This window comes from Gopherus flavomarginatus, chromosome 11 (assembly GCF_025201925.1).
Source record: "Gopherus flavomarginatus isolate rGopFla2 chromosome 11, rGopFla2.mat.asm, whole genome shotgun sequence".
Taxonomy (NCBI): Eukaryota; Metazoa; Chordata; order Testudines; family Testudinidae; genus Gopherus; species Gopherus flavomarginatus.
The window spans coordinates 21,161,106-21,187,952 of record NC_066627.1 but is presented as its reverse complement, the minus strand read 5'-3'; the positions used below and the strand labels follow the sequence as shown (position 1 = coordinate 21,187,952).

Here is a 26,847-nt window from a genome sequence, read left to right as displayed (position 1 = left end):
TGGCTACGAGGCCCAAGCGGCAGGCACGGGGAAAAGCAGCAGCAAGGCGCGCGACGAACAGCAGTGCCAGCGCCGCGCGCGCAGCTGCAGGGCAGCAGATTCCCTGGGGCCGAGGAGCAGCCAGCTGCGCCGCGCGCCACATAGGCCCGCCCACTCTGCAGCAGGGCGGAGGCGGCGCGCGCGACAGGTCGTCACCACAGCTCCGCCCCGCCCCCTCCGTGCTAGGCCCCGCCCCCTCCCTCGCGGCGGCGCCTCAGCCGTGGCGGCCATTTTGTGGCGCTGCTCGGTCGGTGGCGCTGGGCTCGCGCGGGGAGCGGGGCCCGGGCGGCGATTAGCCCCTTTCTAACCCTTTTTCCGTACAGATTCCTCGGTAAGAAACCGGCAGCGTCCGGGCCGGGCCCGGCCCCGCCCCCCAGCGGCCCCCTCCCATCGCGGCTGGGCCCTGTCTCGGTGGGAGGCCGGGCCCGCCACGGAGCGTGTCCTCCGAGCCGCACAAAGGGGGGAGGGGCAGGGACTGGGCTGAGGAGGCCCCGGAGCCTGGGCGGCTCCTGCCCGGGGCGCGGACCGGCGCGGGCCCCAGCGTGCCCGTGTCTCCGCCCTCGTTCGCAGGGCTCTGTTGTCGCCCGGGGCCTTACATACCGGCGCCGCTCACGGCCCGGCTGCGGCCTCGAGCGCCCCGCTGCGCCCGCTCCCCGGGGGCAGAGCCTGGCCCCTGCGCGGCTCGTGCGAGTTGCGCGGAGTAGGCGGCGCGCTCGGGTGGGCGTGGAGTGCCCGTGGTCGCGGAGCCGTGTTTTCTTCTCGCAGACAGCCCGGCGGCTCCCGCCTCTTTGTGCTCCGGGCTGTTGGCTGTGAGCCCCGGCGCGGGGCTTTGGCTCCAGGGGCCTCGGAGCGGAGGATGGGAAACAGGAGTGAGCTGGATACTGACTCGCCTTTAACGTGCCAGCGTCTCGGGGCGCTTTGCAGACACGAGCGATGGCTCCCTCAGTGTGTGCAACGAGTGTTGTGCTGCGACAGTGACCACGAATTAACGTCAAGCTTGTGTGCCTTTGGGAGGGGGCAGAAATAAAAGCAATGGCACGATTAAGGTTGTGATGTTGATGTTTGTACCCTCATAGGCCATCTGGACGCAAGGTGTAAACACAACACTTCTTACTTGGTGAGCTGACTGCAGCATTTGTGGCAATCAAATTCTCCTTTGTGGTTCACGTTGTTTCACCAGTTGGTGTGTATGTCAGAGGATCCTGGCATGTCTTCACTCTAATTCCCTCTGGTTTGAATAGACCCACTTCTCAATAATAGGAAATACAGCCAATCTCATTACAGCCTCTCTTAGAGATACAGTTGAGTTATCCACTGTTGATAGTGGACAGGAACAATTGTGGGCATCTTTCAGTGAGAGGGCCTGGAGGGTGCCTCTTTGCTCTTAGCTTTACAAGAAGCCTTTTGCTCTTTTCCAAAGTGAATATGCGGCCATGATGGAAAAGGAAGCTGTGCTGGAAAAAAATATAAAATGTGTTTGTATCAGTTTTTCCCCTGTAAAAGCGTAGGAAGGAGGAGTTGGCAAAAGTGAAGTTTAAATAGGATAAAATGCCCTTATCACTAACATAAGGAATGTAACTGTATGAAAGGTGTTTATGTAAACCAGTGTTACTTTAATCATAACTGCAGATTGGTGATGTACTCAAAACTACTGTAGCTTTTTCTTAGGTGCTGTAGACTATAGGAAAATATGCTTCAAAATGGGTCCTAAGAAGAATGCATCTGGATTCTGTGTTAATACAGGCGGTTGGATTAGATAATCTCAGTTGTCCCTTCTGATGTTGGAATCTGTGAAACATGAATCTATTCTCTGAATTTTCCTCTTTCTTGGGGGGAGAAAATATCTTGATTCTTGCTGTATTATCTTGTGTCCTTAGACTTGTGTATCGCTTCAAGCTTCCCTTCCCAACTCTCACTGCTGGGGTTAGAGAAGTAGGTCAGTGCATCTTTTTCCACCTTTAGAGAACCTCATTGCTTATTTTCACTTGTGACCTAAATTGGGTCTCATCCTAGTCTCTAGTGGATATTTGTCTACAGTGCAAAACCAGTGGGGAATGTGGCAGAATTGATTTTTTTTTTTTCAAGAAAGGCATAAATCTAGAATTATGGGGTGATTCAGATCACAATTGTCAGTTCTGTATGGAAAAGCAGTATCTGCTTCTTTCTTCATTTGGTTGTGTATGTAGGTAACACCCTTGTGAGCACCAAATTCACATGAGAGAATGCCTCTGTGACAGTGTAATGTGGTCTTTTAAATGTTCTGATTCAAGATCTAGAAAATAACTTAGATTTGTCTAAACAAATCATAATGTTGGCTAATGGTAAATGAATTATGCTGGATGGGTACAATGGAAAGTTCAAATATGGTAGACTATTTGAAGAACACTTGGGTTTTGCATACTATAATGTGGTATTTTGTAGGATAATGTATCTTTAATGCAGTATTACTTTAGTCTATTTTTATTAGATTTAGGTTTCTAGATAAGTGTACACAACTAGAATGCGTTTTGGTCTGTATAGTGGAAATGTTCTGAATTATCTGGAATTTCTTGGTAAAATGTTGCTTCTGTATGAAAGATCTATTCCAAATCCATACTTAAATAGATAAACATTTGTGTGAAAGCTGTCCTTCAGGTTATGTCATATCTTTTTGTATTGGAAATTGCTTTTTGAAACTGGCTACTCTTTGGAGCAAATAGCAGATTCCTAATTTGGGGTTATCTGGTCTTGAGTCCTCTTTTTTTTTAAATAAAAAAGCATGGTTCTGTTTTGGAGATGAGTATATTTGTCATTTTAATCAAAAGTCTAACTTGCGGGACTTCAGTTTACATATTTTTCTCACTTATAATTTTGCTGTTGGTGTCTTGTTTCCAGAAGGTTTTTGAATGTGACTGTTTGTTTCAATCTTTTGATAGTGAATTCTTCTAGGTTATATGCAGTACATTTAACACCAGTTTGTGGATGCATGTCAATACTAAATGTTTACAGCAGATGCCCCCAGTGGTCCAACTTCATGAGAAAAGGGCAACTAATTCATATTTTTTCTAAAGACCTGTTTCTCAATTTTTTCTTAATATATTTTTCTATAGGTACCTTCCAGAGAGCCAAGAGTATAGTGTGAGGTGGTCTATTAGGTAATGGAATAATTAATACATGGTTTTGGTTTTTTTTCAGATGTAGACACAAGCATTTCCAGTAAAACCATATAGCTTTTTGCTCACTCTTGTGATCCCTGGAATAGAAATGTAATAATCTTGAGTACAAAGAATGACTGGGATCTGACTCTTGTATTGCATGTTAGATTAGGGCTGTAGACTGCAAACAAAAAGGCATGGGTTCCCATAGTACAGTATGTGAAAGCACGCGTTTTCCAAAGATGAGACTTTGATGTGTGTCTTAGCTCAAAAGGTTTTGCTGGTTCTTGGAAGGATGTTGAGATGTGCAGTTAAGTTTTTCTCAGTAGCAGCATAAAGTACTGTTTTGCTTAGGTGGGATAGGAAGGTGCTGAATTAAAAAGCAATTGACTTGATAGTGTTAGTAACAAATGGTTTGGATAAGGTTTTATTATTCAGTATCAGGATTTGATTCTGCATTGTGAGTTTTGGGGGTCAAGGGTGTGACCCTTGCTTTCTGAAGATACATTGACTAATTCGGGAATCTGGAAAGGGAAAAAAAAATTGGAGATGTTAAATACTGTGTAATCAGTGTCTTCTGGCTTTTAATTTGTATGTATTCTTATGAGTTAAAATTTGGTAACAAAGTATAATTAAGCAAGTGCAATTATCAAAATGTAAGAGATTAACAAGTGTTTAAATTTTTTGCACACTTATTCTTGTGGTTGCTATATGATGCAGTGCTTTGTGGTGGTCTCAGACTTGAACTTTCTTAATATACAGTTCATTGTGGACTGTTACTGCTGTTGTGTTGCCTGAATTGATTTTTGCCTCCATTTATTCTTTATTGCAGTCTAAAAGTTGGTTTTAATTGGTTGCCCACAGGATTGGCTTGGCTTCTGCTACTTATTAAGAAAAAAACAGCAGTCTCTGCAGGTAAGAGATTTTTGACGTGAAGATTTCTTTTTATGCTTATTGACTACATGTTAAGAATATTTCTTAACAATTATGTGGAATATATGAATTGGTATCAAAATATTTTGGTCAGTAAAAATTGCGCGTGACACAGTTTGGCTTTTTAGCTCTGATTCCCATTGGTAATCGTTGTTATGGCAGTGCTGTCCTTGTAAATGACTTTTCTGCCAAATTCTGAAGTAGTGCTGTTTTATCAGCATATGGTAGTTTTGAATACTCTCTCCAACCATTCTCCACTGTTTGTAAATGTAGGTATTTGCTGCAGGCAATAGTTCTGCATGTTCCTAAAAGCTATAAATATCAATGTGTAAAATACGTACTATTTCGGTTCTTATAACTAGGAATTGCAGTATTTAGAGAGCTTGGATATATTTATTTCTGAGAAGGTATTTAGGCTTGCTTAATTTAATAGGTGAATGCTAGTCCTTGCAAAAAAGTCTGCCAGCTGCCCAGTTCTAGCTATAATTAGTCCCCCTAACACTTCTCAAGCTAGATACCTTCAATCCTTCCTTCAGCATCAATGCTGTTCTGCCTTCTAGACTCTGTTCAAGGATTGCCAAACGTGCATGTGTTGATGATGGTATTGTAGATTAACACTCAGCAGGGACTAGGTAGAGCCTTCCAAACTTGTGTTTATACCTGTGAACTATATGTAAATTCAGAGGTTAGTCCTGTACCTTCTCTGTTCAACACTTTTTACATATGGCCTTAAATTACTTATTATCTTCTATGTACCCAGTTTCTGTTAATCTTCCTGAAAGTTGCACATTGTGAGTGTCTAACACTGACAAATATGTCCTCTTATGTGTTGCACACTTATCTTAATAGCAATTATTTTTGAAACTGGAAATAGAAGTAATTGTCTATCAAGATAGACTTTTAAGGCCAGAAGGGACCATCGTGATCATCTAGTCTGACCTCCTGCACACTGCAGGCTGCAGGACCTCACCCACCCACTCCTGGAATAAACCCCTAACCTCTAGCTGAGTTACTGATGTCCTCAAGTCCTGGTTTAAAGACTTCAAGTTACAGAGAATCCGCCATTTACACTAGTTTAAACCTGCAAGCGACCCGTGCCCCATGCAGAAGATAAAGGTGAAAACCCTCCAGGGTCTCTGCCAATCTGACCCAGGGAAAAATTCCTTCCTGACCCCAAATATGGCGATCAGTTAGACCCTGAGCATGTGGGTGAGACCCACCAGTTGGACACCTGGGAAAGAATTATCTGGAGTAACTCAGAGCTCTCCCCATGTAGTGTCCCATCACCAGCCGTTGGAGGTTTTTAATTGAAATGATTTCTTAATTTTAATTTAAACTAGATTTTTATTTGCATGTGGATAATTATTCACTTTCCATTTTTAGTCATAAATTGCTGAAGTGGATTTTATATTTTTTAATTGAGTAGAATTTCAGATTTTACATAGATGCTTCATACTTAAAATGCCCATTTGTGCTGCAAAAGTCAGGATGAGGGGATGGGTTCATTGTCAGCCTTACAGTGAGAAAAACGTAACCCTGAACACAATTGATAAGCCCCACACTATATTTGCAACCATCACCTTCCAGTATTGACCTGGAAAGTAGAAATGCTCTAACCAGGCTGTGCTGCTCCATCACATTTTGTAGTTTGAATCAATGGGATTTATGCATCTAAATCACTTAGGTGCTTTTGAAAATCCCACCCTTAAGAGCTTAAGTATAGGCTCCTATTTTTTGTGAATTTGGGCCTGAGAGTGGTTTTAGGAGTTTATTATTTTGTTACAGTGAAATTCTAAAACGTTAATATAAATGTTGAAGTCGTTTTGTTTTGAAATGACAGCTGTTATGCATCTTAATAAGCTTTTATCAAAAATACAGTTTTAACCCCGATGTTGCAGGCACTTATGGACATGCTTTACTTCAAGCACGAGTAGTCTTGTTGACTCAAAGCATCTAGCTATTTAAGTAAAGTTCGATCACCTGTTAAGTGTTGTATGATCAGGACCTTAATTTTCAATATTTTAATTTGGTACCTATAGCAGTTTTGTAAAATTCAAATAAGGTATCCTACCAGGAGTGATTTAAAAAAAAACATTCTACTGCATTTATGATTGTTAATTTTAAATTAGAGAGTTTATTCTCTAATACATAAGTCTTACTTTTCATCCTTAGGTTTCACAGCTGTCTAAGGGGTTGGAATACCTGACTCCCATTAAAATTAATGGGAATTGGGAATCTGAATCCCAGTCCCACTAAATAGGTGACTTTGAAAATATCAAGCTAAAGTAAAACTTGTTAAATTAACAGATTATTAGGCAATTAGACAAATTCTGTCCTGTGGGCCAGATTCAGGATAATAAATGTAATTGTCTGACATCCATAAAATATTAGGTCTTCAGAATGGAATCCATAGTTTAAAGAAAAAAAAAAAAAGCTTTAGGCTTATAGTTGCAGTGATAAGCTCCCAAATAGAATACAGCACTGTCTTAAATTGAAATGACAATTCTAAGAGGTCTGAACTCCTCAGTCATGTCATTGACATGACTGAGATCTCTGAAACCTACGAATGATTACTTAAGGACCAGATTATAAACTAGATATGCAAAAGTGGAGCATTCGAAACAAATTTTTAATTTTCTGATTCGGTTACTGCATTTGAACATGCAACTAGAGTAACTGCATACACACATGAGAAAATAGAGACTCCCCACAAATGTGATTTTATATATATATATATTAATGATCTGATGTCAATTGTAGTTCTATGAATCACAGATAGTTATAACCATAATGAAGTGGCCCTTGGTGTAATAAAAATGCTCTCTCTCCACAGAATGAGTTTGACACTCTTGTGCTCTTTTTTAAATATCTAGTAAGAAATTTAGTTTGGATTCTAAATACATCCTTAAATCTTCCACTGTTTTGGAGAAATTAAAATATATATACTGCACCAAAATATGTAATTACTAACCACTTAAACAACTTTAAGTAGAAAACCCATCCATACCACCTCTTTGTGTAAACATTTTTATTTATCTACAGTTAATGCTCTTATCTGTTGTTGTGACACTCCTGGTGTATGCTTGAGGAAGTTATTATGCAAAAAGTCAATGTTTTCCATTTGACAAAGGATAAAATAAGTAGTGGAAAAACGTGTGATTTGAGGGTATATGGGTAAAAATAATACAAAGATCTAAGTTTAATCTTTTTATGCAGCAGATAGTGCTGAGGACATATGTCTCTATTTTAACATTTAAAAGTTAGAGTTCCTGAATACCTTAGTTGGCTGTATTAAATGATTTTCAAATCTAATCGGTACTGTAACATGGACACTCTTGGACCCCTAGCTTTTTAAAAATAGTTTCCTGTTAAATATTTGTAATTTTGGCACGTATTTAAAAGCATCAGGTCCCTCTAATATGAATATTATCCTGTGATGTGACCCACAAATTCTCTATTTTATAGCAGTTCAGTAATGCTGCTTTTCTTAAATTTGTAAGGATTTTCATTATAAATCACTAGTTTTGGAGATTTGTAGCCTTATTTAAGAATTGGTCAAATTTATGTTTCCTTAAAATTATGTAAATAACACTTCCCTTTTTAGAACAGAGAACAAAAATGTGTTAAATGCTAACAAACTATTGTAGAAATCCTAACAGTTTTTGGATAATACAGGGTTTGACAAATGGTTTACTTCTATGATGTAAACACTTCTGCTGTTCAGAAGATTATTACACTATTACCCTTGAAAAATGGTTGAGAAAACAAATTTAATTTTCAGATTTTTTTTACTATAAACTTAAAAACATATTGTAAGACTTCTAGAAAGTATTGAAATGAGACCAGAATGGCCAAACTAAACACATTCCAAAACTTTTAAAAATATATTTTACCAAAAGTCTGGAAAGAGATTTACTTTTAAAAAATGCTCACTTGAAAGGTGGTGTATATATCTTCCTTTACAATTACACTTGGTATTTCTGTGGAAGAAAGTGTTCCCTTGCTGGTAAAATACCAGTATGTTTTCATGTGTTCCACTTTATTTAGATCAGGTTTTCTGTTGCCATAGCATTTTCAGTCCCTTCAATCTAGCAATTTCTGGTAGCAAAATGTAACCAAAGCTATAGCAGCAGCACAGCAGATAGTGTACCAGTATAGTAGCTAGGGCACTGCTTGTTGCAGGTAATTGATATTTCTGCTGTTGCCTTTTAAGGAGACAGGAAGCAGAGGGGGCAGCCACATTTCTAATGCCTACTAGGAATGGGCCAAAGCCTACATAATGTTAAAACCCATTGCTGATCATGATTAGGGGAGGAAAAGGGCAGACTGCAGAATACTTCAAAGGATAGAAATGTTCCTTCTCCATTTAGAGTGAAACACAGACTGCTAGAGAGCATAAAGTTAGGTTGGCCATAATGCACACGGGACTGCTCATTTCTCCCAAAATGGTGGTAGCTGCCTGTTTTACCTGAATATTTGGTTCAACCAGGTGTCAGTATGGATAATCTTTGAATTTTCTGTAACAGTGCACAGCAATATTAATAACAGTTCAGAACAGGAGTTAGAGAATAAAGTCTTCATCAAAACTGCTGGGGAAACTTAGGGAAGCAAATGTAACGGAGTTTAAATTTTACTTGTACACTGAGAAATAATGCTTTTAGGATGGCAGAAAGTGCTGTGGGATCTTATGATCACAATTGGTCAGGACTTTAGTTTTACATCCAACTTTGGTATGACATCTTTGGTAGCACATTGCCTCCTAATACTGCAGTAGTCCATCCGGTTTGTAATTAATTCCCTTATGAATATCTAACACCACTTACTGTGGCATATAGGAGTTTTCAGAGGTCTTCGTTCAACTATTGAATGGGTTTTCATTGCTTAATGAGGGAGCTAATGGGATTCTAGGGGAGGAGAGGATCAGGTGAGGGATGATGCTGGTAACTACCCAGGACAAGAAACTGGCTTCTGAATTGGAATTGGGCTAGGCTTGGCAAATCTAAAGCACTGAAAGCTTATTCTCCTGCTAAGTGTGTGTTTAGGTTAGGAAAGAACTTGAGGAAAATGAAGGTGTTTGAGATTAGCTAATTCTGACCTAAACTTTTTCCTGATGTATACACAGGTTAACTCCTTTTATCTAGAGTTAGCAGGCTGAGGTCAAACTTAAACTTCCTCTGTGGTTGACCTCAACTAGTTAAATTGAGCTTAACATATTTTACTTGTGGCCTTTGTCTGGAGATTTAAGGTAAAAATGTGAGAATGTCTTAGCTTATATGCTGTCATTCTAAGTCTAGTTTAGACAAGACACTCTTTTACACTTGCAAAACTGAGCAGAGACAAGGAAACCTACCTATAATGCATGTTAACATCACACCTTTATATATCCTAGGGCCTTTTGTCTATAGTAGCAAAATAGTTAGGGTTAACTAATAAGCATTAGCCAACTCCAACCTTACCTTGATCTCTCTTCCTAATCAAGGCAAAAACCCAAGCACAGGGTTACATTTCACTGTGTAGCCTGTACCACCCTCAGTGGGGTGGGTAGGGTGACCACTTCTAAGGAGTGGTGACAGTTCAGACTGTCCCTCACTATCAATATGGTTCACAGCCTGCACTGTGGCCCCATCCTTCTCCAGCTGGTATATGAGTTATGGCCCACAGTGAGAGGTAGAAATCTGTTTCTCTTTGCACTGCCACAGACCTTTAGCTCTAAGGTCCAGAATAGATTAGGAAAATATTTTTAAAACGTTCATACTGTTTTTAAATACCATTTATCTTGTGTAGGTTAGGAGATGAATTTCCTGTCTAGACTAAATTGTTAGGCACCATTTTAAAATGCTTTATTTCCCTAGTCTGGATGGGCCTAAAGGGAGAAGGAAGGATGGAAATGGCTATAGATTTAGGCCAAGTTTATTAACAAATGAGTTAGGCCTCTAAATCCAGAGTTAGGCACCTAGTTTTTAAAAAAGTGGCGAGCACAAGAGTATTCCTATTGAAGTCAGTGGAAACTATTGAAAACTTAGAAAATGTAAAGCCATTGAGTTAGTGGGTCTGACTTTAGACACTCATTTTTGAGAATCTTGGCTCTAAGGTTTATATAATTACAGTCACCTGGGATACCATATAGCTGTGCCCATGCCCTGGTTCTGATCCACAGATTATTAGGCCTTGCTCAGGCTTTGCCTTTAGGCAGCAAGTGAAAGTTGGGAAAATACTGTTTATAACTAGTTTCAAATATTGGAGTTTGCAGTTCTGGGGCACATTCCATTAATAAAGTGTATTTGGAAGCATAATGTTCATACTGGGGTAATGCTCAAAGGTCCTATTAGGATTGGGACCCTATTTTGGTAGGTGCTGCATTAACACAGAGGAAGATAGTCCATGTCCCAAAGAACTTAACCTCCCCTTCCCCTCTTGTTTTTTGGGTAAGGGGTGATAAATGTGCTGTCAAGAAACACAGTAAAAAGAAATTGAAAACTGTGATTAAAAATTTGACCAAGCTAAATTTAAGGCTATGATCAATTCCAACTAATTTCCTTTCCCTCTCTGTTTGTAAAGATTTTGTATTTAAGATCTGTGCAAAAGAGAAGGTCTTAAACTTTATTCAGTAGAATTGCACTTTTTCTGTTCAGTCGGAGCACGAGTATTTTAAGTATACAAAAGTGTCTTATTGTTTCAGTAGTCTTCCAAGATTCAAGGTGTGTGGTATGTTTTTTGCATGTGACCACTGAAGTTCAGTTGCTTAGCTGAAACATTAATTTTTTGTACATTCCACTAAATATTGAACCATCTGAAGTAATAGTTCTGATTTAACCTCACTCCTAGTTTTTGTATTGACACTTGTTTGGGTCTCAGGCTGACTTTTCTTTAAAATCTTGATTTTAACAGATTATTTTGGATTTTTTTTGGCGCAAACCTTGAGTTAATCTTGTGTTGCAAATGCTTAATATTTTATTTGAATAAAAGCCTAGAACTTAAACATGCTTTAATTTTCAAGATGTCTTTAGGAGTGTGTAAACAATGTAGTAGATGGTGTCTGTAGGTAAATACGTGGTATCATAAACAGTAGTCTGACATAGCCGTTGCCTTTTCTCATCTGCAGGTGTGTGTTGTGTCAGCGCAGCATGGCTGTGGTCATCCGCTTGCAAGGTCTCCCGATTGTGGCGGGGACCATGGACATTCGCCACTTCTTCTCTGGATTGACCATTCCTGATGGGGGCGTGCATATTGTAGGGGGTGAACTGGGTGAGGCTTTCATCGTTTTTGCCACTGATGAAGATGCAAGGCTTGGTATGATGCGCACAGGTGGTACCATTAAAGGCTCAAAAGTAACGCTGTTGCTGAGCAGTAAAACTGAAATGCAAAACATGATAGAACTTAGTCGTAGGCGTTTTGAAACTGCTAATTTAGACATGCCACCAGCAAACGCTAGCAGGTCCGGACCACCACCTAGTTCTGGAATGAGTGGTAGGGTAAACTTACCTACGACAGTACCTAATTTTAACAATCCTTCTCCTAGTGTAGTCACTGCAGCTACTTCTGTGCATGAAAGCAACAAAAACATACCCACATTCTCAACTGCCAGTATGGGAACGGCACCTCCAAATCTTGGAGCTACCTTTGGTAGCCCAACATTTAGCTCAACTATACCTAGCACAGCATCCCCTATGAACACAGTACCACCCCCACCAATTCCTCCTATCCCATCTATGCCATCTTTGCCACCAATGCCTTCTATTCCCCCCATACCTGTCCCGCCTCCTGTACCTACGCTGCCCCCTGTTCCCCCTGTACCACCAATACCCCCTGTTCCTCCTGTACCACCAATGACACCTATGCCTCCTATGTCAGGAATGCCTCCTATGAATCCTCCACCTATAGCACCTTTACCTACTGGAATGAATGGGTCTGGAACAGCAATGAGTATGAACAGTGGCTTGAATCCATTGTTTATGGGTCCTATGAATCCTGTAAATCCTATTCAGATGAATTCTCAAAGTGGTGTGAAACCCCATTCTGTCAACCCAGATGACTTGTATGTCAGTGTTCATGGAATGCCCTTTTCTGCAACAGAATCTGATGTGAAAGACTTTTTCCATGGGCTCCGTGTGGATGCAGTACATATGCTGAAGGATCACTTAGGCCGAAATAATGGAAATGGACTAGTTAAGTTTTTCTCTCCTCAAGATACTTTTGAAGCACTGAAGCGAAACAGAATGCTGATGATTCAGCGCTATGTTGAAGTTAGTCCTGCAACAGAGAGACAGTGGGTGTCTGCTGGAGGCCATATAACTTTCAAGCAAACCATGGGTCCTACTGGACAAACCCATCCTCCGCAGACGCTTTCTAGGTCCAAATCTCCTAGTGGACAGAAAAGGTCACGGTCAAGATCTCCTCATGAGCAGGGTTTCTGTGTTTATTTGAAAGGTCTTCCCTTTGAATCAGAGAACAAACATGTGATAGATTTCTTTAAAAAGTTAGATATTGTTGAAGACAGTATTTATATAGCTTATGGACCCAATGGGAAAGCAATTGGTGAAGGCTTTGTGGAGTTCAGGAATGAAGCTGACTACAAGGCAGCTTTGTGTCATCATAAACAGTACATTGGGAACCGTTTCATTCAAGTTCATCCCATAACCAAAAAGGGTATGTTAGAAAAGATAGACATGATTCGGAAAAGATTGCAGAACTTCAGCTATGACCAAAGAGAGGTCATGATGAATACTGAGGGAGAGACAGGCCCGCCAAAGTTGTGTGCACATATATCAAATATTCCATACAATATTACAAAAATGGAAATCCTTCAGTTTCTAGAGGGACTGTCAGTGGAAGAAAACTCTGTACAAATTCTTGTTGATAACAATGGGCAAGGTTTAGGACAAGCACTGGTTCAGTTCAAAACAGAAGATGATGCGCGTAAGTCAGAGCGCCTCCACCGTAAAAAGCTGAATGGAAGAGATGTTATTTTACGTGTAATCACCCTAGAAGAAATGAGAGAAATTGAGAGAAATCCACCATCCCAAGGGAAAAAGTTGCTGAAAATGCCAATGCAAGGGAATGTGGCAATGCCAGGAGTGCAAAATGCTGGTGGGGATGAGCATTCCTTTATGGGTGGTAACTCAAAAGATGCAAATAATGGCCCTCCATTTAATTTTCCCAGTAATTTTAGTGGGTCTAACACATTTGGTCCCCCTCTTCCACCGCCAGGAATGGGTGGCTTTGGTGATTCTAGACCAGGAATGCCTTCAGTTGGAACTAGTGGTTTACCTGGTGCTGGTATTGATGTCCCAGGTTTTGGGAGTGGTCCTAGTAATCTGAGCGGACCATCAGGTTTTGGAGGGGGACCTCAGAACTTTGGGAATGGGCCTGGTAATTTAGGGGGGCCTCCTAGCTTTGGTAGTGGCCCTCCTGGTATTGCAGGTGGTCTTGGACATTTAAGTGGACCTCCAGGGTTTGGACCTGGACCAGGAAACTTACATATTAGTGGACCCCCTGGTTTTGGAACAGGTTCTGGAAAGCCAGGGCCAACTGTCATTAAAGTGCAAAACATGCCTTTTACGGTATCAGTGGATGAAATTTTGGATTTCTTTTATGGTTACCAAGTGATCCCAGGTTCCGTGTGCTTAAAATACAATGAAAAAGGTATGCCCACAGGAGAAGCAATGGTTGCATTTGAGTCTCGTGATGAAGCAATGGCAGCTGTTGTTGATCTAAATGACAGACCTATAGGTTCGAGAAAAGTCAAACTTGTTTTAGGGTAGCCGTTCATATAAAATGTTTGTAGAATAGATATTCATAGTGCTGTGATTAATTCATCCAGATTGTTTTTATAGTATTTCCAGGGTAGAACCTGTGGATTGTTTAAATTGCAAACAAACTTGTTTTGAGAAGGCAGAGCACTGGTTTAACCATTTACAGAAGAATCACTGCAAGGATAAGTGTGCAGTGAATTTCCCAGTACGGCTGTGTGGAGGAGAAAGACAGATTCTTATTCACCAATAGAAAAAGTTTGCTAAAGCTAAATTGGCCCTATAATGCTTATCAAGGAATCTAGATTGGTTTTATGTAGTTTTGGATTAGGGAAGTAGTTATGTATTAAGATGAAGTCAGTGAGTGGGTGCTATTGCAAGCCACTGTAAAACAAGATAGCCATTCCTAGATTTGGTTAAAAGCTGGCTGAATTTGCTTTGTTACAGGTCAAAGCTTTGTTTAAAGTCCTGAATTTATTTTGCAACGGAATGAATTCTCAGTGTACACAGATTAACTGTTTTGTGTATGTACCTTTATTGTTTTTCAAAGGTTCTTGCTGTATGTGAACAGTCAATTATGCACATTGCTGATGTGTCTACCAAACTAATTCCTATGCATATGAGCAGAACTGTTCTGTAAAATTCAAGCTGTTCTTTGTGGAATAACCTTTAGTTATTTTTATTGTTGCATTTAAAACTGTGCAGAATAAGACTTTTGCCACATAAGTGTAGGTATAACCTCAAATATATTGAGTTGACCGTTTACTTAAAATTGAATTATAAAGTTGATGCCATACAAGCAACAACTGGAAAACACTCATCATTGTTTAAGTAGCTTGATTTGTTAGGATTACATAAATCAGTTGGGATAGGATCTTCAGCACTAGTTTGGATATTTAATGTTTTAGTTCTCACGTTTCTGGAACTACTCACATGGAATGTCGCATTTAAGAGAACCAAAGGGATTAATATTACTAGAGTATTGGAGTCCAGTTAAAGTTTTAAGAATAGTGTAAAACATATGAAAGAAATTTTTGAAATTACCAGCAACTCTGAATATTGCTATGAGACATTTCAGAGTCTAAATTTTATTTTCCCCCCAAAATCTTGAATCTATTTTCATTGAGTTATTGTGTATTTTTTCAATAAAGTTATGATTAATTCCAATTCTGTAAAGAATTGCCATTTTCCTTACTGTGCAGTAAAGCCTTTAATGGAGAATAGAGAATCAGAAAGGAATTTTACAAAAGAGTGAAAAGTAGAACTCAGTTTGTCTACACTTAGCTTATAATAAATTCAGACTCTTCTGTTGGTCTGAAAATCTCACTATTCCCTGCAAATCATTGTACTTAAACACAGCAGTCTATAAACTATTCTGTTTGTTGGTTGAAGAAAAATGGTGCCTTTTAGTGTTGCATATCATGGAACACTGAAGTATGTAGCCTGGCATAATTTAGAGGTGCAAGTGGCAACAGTTTTATTCATGTGGTGTATAGGAGAGATTTGAAAGCCTGTGCAACACTACATCCTGAGAGGATTTCACAGTACAGGAATTTTTGGAAGGATTGTATAAAGGTGTACTACAATAAAGAGGCGGTTGCATTACACAGATGCTTTTGTAATTCATAAGTAAAATTTTTTTTGACAGATCACTAGGTGGTGCTCTGACTTTGGAAAAGTGATGTGATTGTATATACTGTTTAAAATTAAGCCTCCTGTTAATAAAACTGTCTCTGAAAATTCATGTTATGCATTTTAACAGTCTTTGGGGATATTGTTTCAACAGCAGATTTTTTTTTCGTCTTTGAAAGGCTGAAAGTTCTGTTACTGATGTCAGAAAGATGGGATATTTAAATAGGAGACAAGTCTTTCGGTTTATTTTTTTTATTTTGCTCTTTTTAAAACAGTACATTTTTATTAAAATTTCATATTATATTGCAGTTATTATTTGGGTGCTGTTTCTTCATATTTCATACTAGAATAAAAATATTGAAAAGGAAAACCTGCCTTCATTGTTCACAGAATTAATTGAATTAAGAATTTATTAGTATGTGGCTTGCAGAAACTGGTGGTAACTGTATTTCAAGCTTGAATGAATCACAACAAAGCATTTCTTGTTGTGAAATGTAATTAAACTACTGCAATCTGGAATTTGATTCCTTGTGTATCTAAGATTTAATACAGTGCTGTGCATCTTGTTCCTCTTGGTATTTAGGTGTGGGATTTTTGGTATACCTTTCAAAATACTCTATTGCTTTCACTGTGAAACATGCTTGTACACATGTTCCTTCAGACTTTCTAACAAGTTGCAGGTTTGTGTTGGAAATCTTTCATTTTCTGTTTATTTTTAATTTTCTGTATGGTCTAAAAGATTTGTAAAGCTGTTTCATAAGTTGTGCATTTGTAAATGCTTTAATTCTGTTTTCAAAAATTTATGTAAATGTGTTGTATTTGGAAGAGGAACTTTCTAATGAAGGGTTTGAGTTTTCTTTTCTGCATCTTGCCAAATGGCTGATACGCTCATTGTCATTAGTGTAATGGGTTAGTAAATATATCTCTGTAAAATATATACTTGTAAGTATATCTGTGGATTTCTCCATAAATATTAAGAAATCCTATTTGGCTGGAGAGTTTTAAGGTATATTTTGTATATACACTGTAGTTGTGCACTTTTACAATAGTTAAATATATTAATTTCTTAAAGCTAGTGTAAAGTATGCGTTGGGCTAAAATTAGTTGAAAACATCAGTCATACACCAAGTTGCCACAGCAACTTTTTCATGTTAGACAAACTGTCCTAAACTGTTAAAATCAAAGTAATAAAAATTTAGGATACCATTTATCCATAATGTAAACTTCATACAGAAAAAATTCAGAGCTTACAGGTGTCAGGTAGCTAGCTGCAGTAAGACGTTAGTAGATGGTGGTGGCAGCCTAGCAGACATTGGTTATTAAAAATAGGTGCTGCTTGTCAGTTACCTTGGCTAATTTGAAACTGTAAAAACAGAAGTTATTAGTCTGAAGGGTCTAAACATCTGTGTCCCTTCAACTTGTAAAATTATAATGTGTAAAAATATGGCAGTTAATGAGAAAATATGAATCTTGGGCTTATTAGTAAACAAGTTCAACAGTGTGTAATATTTTTATTAACACCTTTATTTAAAAAGAGGCTTATAATTGGCAGGGAAGAATTGTTACGATCAGGTGCCACCATAATATTAAATCTAAGTTTTTTTTTCTGTTTTTAAAGTAGTCTTTAATAAACATGTTAAAAAATAAAGCTGCTGCTTTTAATACTCCAAGAAAGAATGTTTCCTTGCACAACAAATCATATTTTGGGAAAGCTAAGACTTTATTAATAAAGGAATACTGTCATTTAAAAAATCTAAATATTAGTGATTGGGGTTCTGTTGGTTTAGAAAATTGAAGGTTATGTCCTTTTCAGTAAAATAAGAGCAAGAGTATCCTTTTCATAATAAGTTTACACACACAAATGTCCATCCTCAGGGTTTATTTGGAGCAAGGAGGGATATGGATAAACCAACAAGAGTTTATGCCAGATTACACTGAGCTCTTGAGAGAATTCCACAAATAGACCAAGAGTTTTGCTTGATTTTTGGCTGCAGTTTAGAACTCACCTGTGTTCTCCTAAGAACATGTGAAAAAAATAAATCTTGTCCAATAGCTGTTATGTATATTTCTGTGGGATTTTTTTTGTAGAATAGGGAATGGAGTTCTTAACAAAGGACGAGTTCATCTCAGTTACCATAATAAACACTTTTATTAATTCCATATCAATTCTGATTCATATGGTTTTAAGTTCTGTGTTGGAGTTTGCTCTCTGATTTCTTAAAGTAAATGATTGTAGCACATGTCAGATCCCAGAATCAAAAGACTTCACTTTTTTATACAAATCTGGAATTTAGTGTAGGTGGAAGTCTGCAGTCTATATGTCCTGCAGTAAGATTGCTTGATTCTAGTTAATTATTTTTAGTGAGATTCAGTAGCTGGACTAACATCTGGGAAACATTTTATATTTAAACTCAAAAGATGCTGTCAAACAGATTATTTTTTTAAATTGACTTTTCTAAAGTATTTGCTTACCCTTTAGATAATATGTACCTGATTTAAAAACGGGTTTTCTGCTCTCCTGCTTGTTTATTGGGGCGGAGCTTTCAGAAAGGGAAGAGTGTGTAAGTCTGAGAACAAGGCCCTCTTTCTCCTCCACCCCCTTGCAAGCTCCTGCCGGCTGCCTCTTCATTTTGTTTAGCTGCTACTGGAAAACACTCTTGCAGGGCCTTGAAGGGGACCTCATATGCACAGAGCAGTGCTTGATGTCATAGTAGTGTGTGAAAAGGGAGTACAACTAGCCATCAGCAAAACAGGGAAAGTGGCTGTACGCTAAATAGTGTCATGCACAAAGTGAAACTTGAAAACTTTTTTCTAATTATTTCTAGTTATAAGACTTTTCCATTTTAGGTAGGCACAAAACTTGTAAAATAGTTTTCAAGTTATTTCCCTTTAAAGATTTTCCCTCAAAATGAAAAATCTTTCAGTTGCTAGTATTCTCTCCATAAATGAGTTTTGTATCTCTTCTCCTGCACTGTTCCTGGTGTCTGCTCTGGTGAGTGTGCTGTAGCTCCTTTCCATAGAAATGATTTTCCTGGCTCAGTAGGTCTCAAGGGTTTATTTTTTTCCCAAATGTAAAAGGGCCTGACATTTCCATGTTCTGGGGAATACTTCCCACCTGCTGCGTCTGGATGTTCTTGGCTCAGGTCTTCCGTCATGTTGAGTCTGAATATTGAATTGTCTGGTAATGCTAGTTTTATAAGCTTGCCTCTCCTTTGTTTTAATGCACTTCTCTCTCTCACTGCTCCAGAGTGTCTCAACATATGGTTCATGTGTGTCAAAATGGATGGTTTAGCCTACACCCTTTATTTTCTACATTTGCAAAGTTGTCTGTGCAGGCTCCTGTATGTAGTTACCCTCTTTTTTTTTTTTTTTTTTTTTTTAAATGGGCACAGTCCCAGTGGGACAATCTTGTGTATGTTTTTTTTCTTTTGCAGGAGGGAGGGGAATGAAACAAGGTAGCTGTTTCTAAGGATGTTACAGCATCATAGATCTGAATTTTAAATTTGCTTGTTTTCTCTGCTTTCAAATTGTAGCATGTCCTCATGTTGTATATGAAATGGTCCTTAAGTGCAAATGTAGTTCCCAGACGTTTCCCAAATGTACTAAAATAAGCTTTGGAGCCCCGTAAAGAAGATTGACTTGCACCAATTCAATTTTTATAACCCTCCAGTTGAATACCCACTTGAAAGTGAAAAGATGTTTTTATGTTTCCCCCTTTGGAAACGTATTTTCCTCATTTCTTATTACCTATAAACTACTGTGGCCTTTCCTCACTTCATCATTTGTATATTAGTTCACTACAGAGTTACTACAGCTCTGGGATTAGGATTTAATGAGTGTTCTCCTGGCTGACTCCAAGGCTGTGCAGCACAGAACTGTGTAAGGAAGACAATGGATGAAAAGTACAATTTCTTTGTAGTCTCTACAATGGGAGGTGTGTAGGATCTGTCATAATGCAGTAAATACAAGAATCTTCTAGCAAAGTACTCTTGCTTTTCACTCTTTGCCTTTTGGACCTATCACTATAGAATACATATAAATGGTGACTTGAAAACTTCGTGATACAGCTGTTCTCCACATCAGTAGAAACCCAATATTCAACCAAAATTGAAGGCAGTTTTGGGTGGAAACTGAAAGTACAATCTAAGTCTATACTAGTTAAAACAAAACCAGACAAACAAAACTTCTTTGGCTAATTGAGTGAAATTTTGAACTATGACACGCACGCCCGCCCGCCCGCCCGCCACCTGGGTCAAGTTTTCTGTCTCATTTTCAGGTACTTATAAGGCTCTCCTTGCTATAATATCTGTTACTTGATCTTTTAACTTTTAATCAGGACTGTTCCATAGTTGCGGTAATTTGCTCCAGAATCTAAGCTTTTATTTCAGAAATGTTTTTAGCTCTTGTGGATAGTTTAACTAAAGCAATGTTCCCGGCTTTGAAACAATACATATGACGGGTGTGCAGTGCCCATATTCATTTCAGCGGGAGGTTTAACTGAAATGTAAAGATGACAACCTAACTGTCTTCATTATTTCACTGATTATTTTGGCAGAAACCTCCAGGTATTGTGTCTCATGATACCAGTGTGTTCCATTCTATACATTTGAGGTAGGCAAAAGCCACAACTGTGCCCCCATCTGACAATTACTACAGAGATATGCACTGGCAATTAAAAAATGCTGTACAATGAAAGCTGAATGTCGTGATGGGACAGCATTAATGTTTCTTAAAAGCTCCTATTTAGTTTATTTTCATAATTAATAAAATCTCCACTTTAAAATATAAATAAAGCTGGCCTAGAATTTCCAGACTAACATTCCAGCAGAATTTAGGTTCAGTCTGCCATGGAATAAGTGGAGCCTTGCTTATAACACTGTACATTTACTTAGAGCTTTTCATTTGAGGATCTTAATGTTTTACTGAGGTTGGGTAAGTACAGTAACTCCTCACTTAACGTTGTAGTTATGTTCCTGAAAAATGTGACTTTAAGCAAAACAATGTTAAGCGAATCCAATTTCCCTATAAGAATTAATGTAAATAGAGGGGTTAGGTTCTAGGGAAAATTTCGCCAGACAATTTTGACTTACAGCTGTGACTAGGTAAGTGAATATCCTCTGGCCCCAGAGCTCTGGTGAGGGCCCACAACACCCTCACTCCTAGGCCTGCAGAGTCCTCCCCATGCAAGCTCTGCGGGTTTGGGCTCAACATGAGAGCCAGGCAGAGCAGGCAAGCGGCAGCACATACGAAATGACACTGCTGCATACTTCCCCAGCACCCAATGGGGATGTGTCTGCTAGCCTCTGAGCAGCAGTTGAAACACATGCCTGCTCCATTTAGTTACTGAACACACACACACTGGGGTGCTGGGGAGACCAGTTGTCTCCTAAGGGAACCAATCTGCCAGGTTGCATGGTATGCTCGGGGGACACAATGCAGAGGCACTAGGCCTCTGGATCCCTGCACAGCTGGAGACAGCCATAGGCTTCTGGGGCACAGGTGCTGACTTTTCAAATGGCCAGGGGGTGCTTGACTCCTGGCTCTGCCCCAGGCCCCGCCCTCACCCCACCCCTTTCTCCAAGGCTCTGCCCTCACCTGCTCCCACCCAGTTCTGCCCCTGAGCATGCCATGTCCTTGCTCCTCCCCACTCCCTCCCAACCTCCCTGCACACCACAAAACAGCTGATTGCAGGAGGTGCAGAGAGGGGAGGCACTGATCTGGGGGGCTCGCTGGCAGGCGCTGGGGGTGGTGGTGGAGGGCATTAGAACATTGCGCAGCTTTAAACATGCATCTTATCTAATAGAAGAGCGACTTAATAACAAAACAACTTTAACCGGGATGACTAAGTGAGGAGTTACTGTATTATGAGTCTGCTTCAAAAATAAACCCAGGTGGAGGAGGCTGTGACCTGAACTGTTGAGACACTTTCTCAAGTCAGTAGCAGATTAGGGTATTGAATGCGTTTGTCTTCAAGTTGATGGCATTGGTTAAAGGGACACTGGTCAAATTTAGTCCAAAATTTAGGCTTTCTTCATATGAGCTTTAACAAGATCAGTAGAGATGTTAATATATTTTTGTAAAAACAATGGAATTTTCTTTAAAGGTCAACATAGCCCTGCAGTTTTTACAATCTAAATTTTGCAGCATTGAGCAAGTGAATGAGAACTAGAAAGCAAAACAAAAGTGAAAGGCTAGTTAATATGGGTGCTATTTAACATAATAATCCAAAATGTAAAAGGGTAAGCTCCGAAAATCCCACATGGTCTATTTTTCATGAGTTCATCATTGGCCTAAATCTTCTTCCATTAAGTAAAGGATAAAATATATTTACTTCAGGGGGAGCAGTTAAGCCAGTGCTGAGCACTTTTGAAAATCCTGCTCTAGATGTGGGTTGTTTTTCTGGGGTGTGTTTTTTTGTTTGTTTTTTTTAAGAACAAATGTGTTACTCTCCAAGAATAAAGTCAGCATCATTTCCCCCATATTTTATTTTGTCCCAGGTCAAACACAGTTTGGGTATAAAAAATACTTTAGGTAAACTGGCCACATTGACTAATATTATATTTAAATAAAAAGACTTTAAAGCATATACCTAAAAGTGTACCTTTTGGAGTTCGTAGAAATGTCCTCTTTTTTTTTTTTTAAGTTTAATACCTGAAATTTGCTGGAGAACATTGGCATGATCTCTGGCAGATTTGAATGTCACACAAGTGTTTAAACGGAGGAGCAATTCTCTATACTCACAACTGAAGCAGGTAGGCATGCTCATTCTTAAGGAGGGAGAGACACTTTGACATCACTCTTCGTTCCCCTAACAAAGAGGCTGGTTTTTGGAGACTGGGTACTTTTTTGTTAGCTGTCATTTTTTTGCTCTAAGGTCAGAGTTTTCATTTTAGAATAATTTAAGTCTGTAGTCCTTATGGCTGCAAAGACCACTTCAAAACTAAACCGAGAGTAGAATTGTGTCATTACTAGAAAGTGCATCAGTTTAACTCGATTGATTGCATTAAACTGATGCAGAAACTAACTTAAATTTATTTAACCTTTGTTCATACAAAGTCAGTAACATACTGATTTGCAGGCAATGTGAGAGAGCTCCAAAAGATGTGAACCTGCCCCATTCATCTCAGTGGAGTGGTTAATTTTGAAAGTAAGGATAACTTTAGTTTCAACAGTAATTCTTTCCCTGGTGGTCAGAGTGCATGAAAAGAATAGGGTGATGGTATCAGGAAGTCCTGCACAGACCACTGAGTGGTATCTCAGTTTAGTGTCTTGAAGGGATGTAACTTGAGAGAGTATGACTTTGACTCCCTCCTGTTTGGTTCATGAAAGCAAAACGAGGACTGGATATTTCAAACAATAAAAAAAACTATACATAATTAAGAGCAAAAAGAAAATAGTTGATTTACATTTTACCTTCTTGAAACATTAAAGTTGTTGTTCCAAATCTTGATGTTCCTGTATAATGGAAGAATACAGATATGAGGGACATACTGGTGGAGAAAAGGCGTGGGCATAAGCAGTAATTGATGTTAAAATACAGTACCTGCCCAGTGTTTTGACCTGGCTTTTATGATGTGGTGTGACATCTCCTTTCCTGTACCTATACTTTTCATTAATGTCTAGTCCAATAAGTCTCTCTGATCTTGTTAGTTGCTACTATAATACCAGTAATAAGCCAAAGATTTTATATTGTGCAACAAATATCTTTTGTACCTTTATAAATATTAAACTTTACTCACCCAAACTTAGCTTGATTTTTCTTCCTCAGTGAACACCAAATGAAAAGAAGTATGTTCACCATCTTGGAGTTATCAGTCTAATTAATTAAACATTTTATATGGAGATATTTCACCTTATTCTGAGACTAGCTAGTATTAGTCTAAGTAGATGCAGTGACGTGCTGTTTGTTAGGGCCAAATTGAGCTAAGACCCATCAATGTCACAACTAAGTACTATGGTGGCTGTACTGCAGGGTGCAGTACCTGCCACTGCTGGGGGATTCCTATCCCTGCAAAACACCTCCAGTTGAGGGGGAAGGAATTCATTCGAAAATACAGGTTTTCCGTGACAATACGCTGCAGAGTATTGGGGCTGTCTGCAGACATATGCACCCCCTGGAGTCCTTGCAGCATGTGGGCTGTAAGTAGAGGAGGGAGTAGTTAGAACAGGGAGCACAAGCCTTTGAGCTAGCCTGATTCTGAAACAAGAGGGGAGTGGGTTGTGATGGCAGATTGTGTGGGTGTGGAGTGAATGAGGTGGTAGGTTTACTGGTGTATGTGGGGAGGAGAGAGAGACTGGTCAGGGAGAGAGTGGGACTAGAACAGAACAGCAAAGGGGGGACACAAGGGTAAATACTGTGTTCTCCCATCTTGCCCTTTACTATAAAGTGTCCTCTTTTTTTCATTGTGAATGGGGGAGAAGGAAGAAGACAACTTCCCAAAGACCTTTTGTTCACCGAAATTCTTCCCCGTGACCCTTTCCACCTCCATAGTGTCAGCTTTTCACTTTGAAAATATGATCAACCTGCAAGGGATTGGAGTATGTAGATGGCTATTAGTGAGACAACCTCACTAATTCTATGACTGGGCAGTCGTTAGAGAACTCCAGAATATCTCAAAATATTCTAAAGGAATTGATTCTGGACTTCTAAAGTCACCTATCTCAATCATTTTTAATATAATGCAGGACAAAAGAATGTGGACAGAATATCACACCACAGTTAGGGCTTAATAGCGTTTCATCACTGATGTTATTGCCAAGGTTAATCCCACAGTTGGTGTCTTAATTGGCATCACTACAAACTTTTGCAGATGGGGTGCTGCTGATGGACCTCATATGAAAGACTCTGTCTTGTGTAAGAAATCACTAAAATGATATTCATGCTGTTTATACAGCATACTCCACTATGAAACAGAGTTCCTGCCCTGAAGCACGTACAGTATAAAGCCATGAATATGGACAATACAGACCAAACAGAATGATGTATGACCAACTGGAATGCTTCATTACAAGGATGGCTTTTTTAAAAAAAGGGTTTATTAAAGAGAGAGGGTATGTTTGGCATACATTTATTTGAGGCTGTTCCAGGCACAAAGAATGGCATGAAAAACATGACTTGGGAATTGTGGGCAGAGAGAATATGGTAAGGGTGGGGGAGGGATAGTAGGAGTAGAGTTCTTGAAGTGTTATGTAAATGAAGAGTCAGTTCCATATGAAAGGAGGGGAAGCCAAACCAGATATTTTAGAAAAGGGGGGATGGGAATAGGGAAGATTTGTGTGCAAACAAACGAAGAGCTGCATTTGGGAAGAGAGGAAGTTGTAGTGGGTAAGGCAGGAAATTGCCAGAGAAGGATTAATATGGCCAAAAAGACAGAGAGGAAGAACACTGGAAATGTAGAACCACCACCAATCGGATTTGTCATGGGTGTGAATGTGATTGGAGAAAAATCAAGATTATGAACCTGGGTGACTGTAAGGTTGATGTTAATAGAGAATGGGGAGAAGAAAGAATCTGATTCTGACATTGAGCTTAAAGTGGCAGTGATGCTCTCCAGGAGAAGAAATTGGAGATGCACCTATAGGTGCAGGACTGCACAGAAGGTGAGCAGCTGTGATGGAACAGTGTATTTGTAGTTAGCATCAAGGTAATAGTTGAACCCATGGCAGTAGATGAAATCACCTACCACCCCCAACGAGCAGCGGTAGCTATATCAGCGGGAGAGCACCTCCTGCTTACATCGTGCTGTCCACACTGGCGCTTTTGTCAGTGAAACTCCAGTCAGTTGGGTTTTTTTCCTCCACACTCCTGACCAACAAAAGTTTTACCAACAGAAGTGCTAGTGTAGACATAGCCTAATTTTCTCATCTGTGAAATGGAGATAATAGTTCCTTTTTCTCCCCCTTTGTCTGTTTTGTCTATTTAGATTGAAACTCTTTGGGGAAGGGACTGTCCCTTACTACATGCCTAGAACAGTGGTGCTACTGTAATAGAAATAATAAGGGCTAACCTTCTCTGGGTCTTTGTTCACTTAGCTGCAGAAAAATTAAATGTAGAGGCTTAAAGCTGCCCTTGATCACATGGATGCCAGATTCCCCAGGTTACACCAATTACAAGTCATGTGGTTTCAATGCTTTTACTCACTTTTAGTTACTAAAAAGAATGGGTCCATTATGGCAACATGCAAACTACAGGTATTCAAAATACAGAGGATTCTGCTTGATAACCCAGATAACTTTTAGTTAATGAAAGCATTTTGCATGGAACAGATACTGTCCAATTGACTATAATGTTAATTGATCTGCATATAAGCAACAGGCATGCTGGCTACTAACTTGTTTTATGGAAAGCCTGGGCTGCAGGTAGATTTGAGGGGCTGGGCTGAGCATCAGCTGCAGCCTGGTTTTCGGGGCTGCAGACAGGGAAGCACTGGGGGGTGCATGGTACCTCTCCCTGCACTCTCCAGCCTGAGAGCCAGTGCTTAGCACATCCCATCACTGCCTGTCCTATCTAGTCCTGCAAACCTGCCTGTGGCTTTCTATGGGGAACAGGGCTGCTGGGACATGCAGAGCCTGGGTCCCTGGTGTCAGAGTAGGATGCAACCCAGAGAGCACTGTGAGAGGTGTGGTACAGCTCTGTATTCCTTTAGCCCCTCCCTCCACCCCCTGTGGAAAGCCCCAACATCTGGGTAGTGGTCCCCTCCCTGCCACTGCCCACAGTGTACCTTGGGGCCCAGTATGGGCACATCCCAGTACTTCATTTGTGGCTGCAGTCTGGCAAACCTGCCTTTAGCTTATTGGCAACTATCAGATAATGGCAACTTTTTTCTGTCCACCAAGAGGTTGCTAATAACTGTCTGGGAATTGGTCTTGCTCTGAGCAGGGGGTTGGACTAGATGACCTCCTGAGGTCCCTTCCAACCCTGATTGTATGAATCTACTGGACTATCAAAATTTAACTGTATGCACATATAAGCTTTTAACCATCAGGCCACTCTGACCATCAGGATCTACTGTTGTGCAGGGCTGTGCTAATAAAATGAAGGTTTTCCACAATGAGCTTAGTCAAAGTAAGTCTGCTATGTGCAGCAAATCATAAGCTAGGGCTTGCTATAGATACCAATGAATGGCCCAAGTGCAGATATTGCTCATCCCTAAAAAGCTATTCTCTGTTGGCTTGAAGGATTGGGTAATGACCAGGAACAAAACAGTTTACGGATACCCACTGTGACTGTATGTCCATGCTGCTGTCAGACACCTGCAACTGACTTGTGCCAGAATACTCTGGCTTGTGGGGCTTGGGCCAAGGGGCTGTTTAACTGAGGTGTAGACATTCAGGCTCAGGCTGGAGCCTCTATTCTAGGA

General features: G+C 39.8%; 1 protein-coding gene across 8 annotated transcripts in view; it reads left to right on the top strand.

Moving 5' to 3' along the window:
• The first annotated feature begins 250 nt into the window (after window positions 1–250).
• Window positions 251–26,847, top strand: part of CPNE1 (copine 1) — a 90,323-nt gene continuing 63,726 nt past the window's right edge. For 5 of the 8 annotated variants that reach the window (XM_050918622.1, XM_050918623.1, XM_050918616.1 and 2 more), the window contains exon 1: window positions 251–370. The gene's annotated coding sequence lies outside the window, so the exon portion shown is untranslated. Of the gene's footprint in view, window positions 371–4,005; window positions 4,089–11,261; window positions 11,352–26,847 lie in introns of those variants that run through there. The other 3 variants (XM_050918618.1, XM_050918617.1, XM_050918619.1) reach the window with 3 other exon arrangements.